This window comes from Chinchilla lanigera, unplaced genomic scaffold (genome assembly GCF_000276665.1).
Source record: "Chinchilla lanigera isolate Chin_1 unplaced genomic scaffold, ChiLan1.0 scaffold00022, whole genome shotgun sequence".
Lineage (NCBI taxonomy): Eukaryota > Metazoa > Chordata > Mammalia > Rodentia > Chinchillidae > Chinchilla > Chinchilla lanigera.
In genome coordinates, this window is record NW_004955423.1 from 3,632,268 (window position 1) to 3,634,799 (window position 2,532).

General features: G+C 39.8%; 1 long non-coding RNA gene across 1 annotated transcript in view; it reads left to right on the top strand.

Annotated features, from left to right (window-relative positions):
* Positions 1 to 1,856, top strand: part of LOC102005816 — an 89,253-nt gene extending 87,397 nt beyond the window's left edge. The window contains exon 2 of the long non-coding RNA XR_260951.1: positions 680 to 1,856. This is a non-coding gene — a long non-coding RNA (uncharacterized LOC102005816). The remainder of the gene's footprint in view (positions 1 to 679) is intronic.
* Positions 1,857 to 2,532: the final 676 nt, after the last annotated feature.

Below are 2,532 nucleotides of genomic sequence, written 5' to 3' on the forward strand. Positions count from 1 at the left end.
TGAACCCACTATGTACCTGAGGCTGTCCTCAAATTCACAATGATCCTCCTGCCTCAGCCTCTCAAGTGCTGAGATTACAGGCATGTGCCACCATGCCTGGCTAGTCTGGAAAAATCTTTAGTCAGTAAAATGAAACAATCATAACAAATCCTTCACCGCTTTATGTCCAGTGTATTGAAAACCACTGTTATATATACCTTTTTTAGTCTTTTGGATTTTGCAGGTAGGTGGACAATTCTAGTCCTTCTTTACCTTGATCTGAAGTAGGACTCTATTCACTTACTTATTGATTTACTTGGGTTTTTTGGATATGTAGTCATTGAGTTTTGTTTTTAAAATTTGTCTGCCGATTCTTATTGAGTTCTTTTTCTGTTTGGGTAGTTTTTCAGTTGACCTCATTTGCCTTGGGTGGAATGTTTAAGTGAGAATAAACTTTGGTGTGTGAAGGTGCTGAGATTTTGAGGGGGCTTGTTAGTGAAGCATTGTGCAGCCATCCGCACTGTAGGTGCTCATTAAAGGATTTTCCATACATTCAGGTAAAATCCCTTGGCCCCTGGAGTGGAAATAGAAAGTCAAAGCAAAAAAGAAACAATGGCATTTTGCAGTGTTATAGAACTTGCTTGTGTATGCTTTTAAAATTAATGCTTGCGTTTGTTCTCTTTTTCTTCTCATTTGACAGCTACATCCCCTCATGACCACCTGTGTACCTCAGATGCAGTGATGAAGATGAGACAAAATGGATTTGGTCATCTTGGGTCACCCAGTGTGCTTTCAGCAGAGGCAAAGAGGATATTGTTGCCATCAATTACCTCTTCACTGACTTCAGTTAGACTGTGTACGTGTTCCAGGATGATTCCTCCCACACCAAGTTCCGTGGTACAGTCAAAGTTGAGAACAGGAGACTTGTAATCAATGGAAAGTCTAGGAGTGGGCTCCTATCAACATCAAAATGGGTGAACTGGCGCTCAGCATGCTGTAGTCTATAGGTCTCTTCACTACCAGTGGAGACAGCTGGGGCTCTCTTGAAGGATGAAACTAAAAAGCTAATTGTCTGTCCCTTCTGGTGATGCCTCCTACTTGTGATGGGCATGAACCGCCAGAAGTATGGGACTGTCAGCAGTGCTTCCTATGCCACCAACTGCATAACCCTCTTGGCCAAGGTCATCCACAAAACTTTGGCATTGTGGAGGGATTCATTCCCATAATTCAGGTCATCATTGCCATGCAGAAAACTGCATGGCTCTTCTGGAAAACTGTAGCATGACGGACATGTGGCTGTCCAGAACATCATGTGCTGGTACTGCTACTACCATGGTGCAGATTGTCCCTGAGCTGAATGCCAAGATTACTGGCTTAGCTTTCTTTGGGCCGACTCCCAGCGTGTCAGTAGTAGATCTGTCTAGAGAAGACTGAAAACTATGATGACATCTATAAGGTGGTGAAACAGACCTTGGAGGACCCCCTAATGGGCAGCCTGGGTTATAGAAGACTGACTTTTTTCCCTTGTGACTTTAACAGTGACACTCCTTCTTCCATCTTTAATGCTGGGGATGACACTACTCTCAGTGATCACTTTGTCAAATTCATTTCATAGTATAATAATGACTTTGGGTACAGCAGCAAGATGGTGGACCTTATGGTCTGCATTGCACCCAAGGAGTGGGCCACCAGCCTGAGTAAGGAATGAAAAGAGGGAGGCTTTAAGCTAAGGAAGAGTCCTGCCCAAACTCAGTTCCCCAACACTCTGAAATCTCTCCTCCTATGGGTTCCTGTGCCAGACCTCCTGAAGAAGGGGGAGGTTTAGGTATCCCTACTTTGTCATGTACCATTAATAAAGTCCACTGTGCCACCGAAAAGTTTGTACGATGCATTTCCCACATACTTTAATTTTCTTTGTATCTATTTTGCTGAGATTGAAATGAGTGTTTTGTTTATATTTTGGGTGTGTTCACTGTACTAATTTCTGCCTTTTAACTGGTACGCTCTGATGATTTCTACTTAAAGTAATTATTGATATGTTAGAGTTTAAGTCTGACAATTTATTTTGTTATATTTGTGTCCTCTGTTCCTTATTTCTTGCTTTGTAGAATATGGGGACTTTTTTGGGGTATTTAAAGGATTTTTTTCTTGCTTCTTATATAACATTTTATAAAATACTTCTATATAGTCTTTCTTTCACTTTTTTATTTTACAAAGAAAAAAATGCTAGAAACAATGATACAAACTTTCAAACCAAGGTAGAAGGAGAATAACAATGGTTAGTACATTGCTCATTGTTATCTTCAGAGTAGTTATTCAGATTACAAGATATAGTCATGAAGAAATTGATCAAATGATATAAGCACAAAACTTTCTTCTCAATGAACTAATAGAAATTAGTAGTATAGCTATATTAACTATCTTGTATAAAGGTATTTCCTTTTCCTTTTACCTTCCTTCTTTTCTCCTTTCCCCCATCCCAGTTTCTCTTTTCTTTTGAAGTTTCTTCCCATTTTCCAATATCTATTGTATATGTAGTCTTCTTAGTAGTTA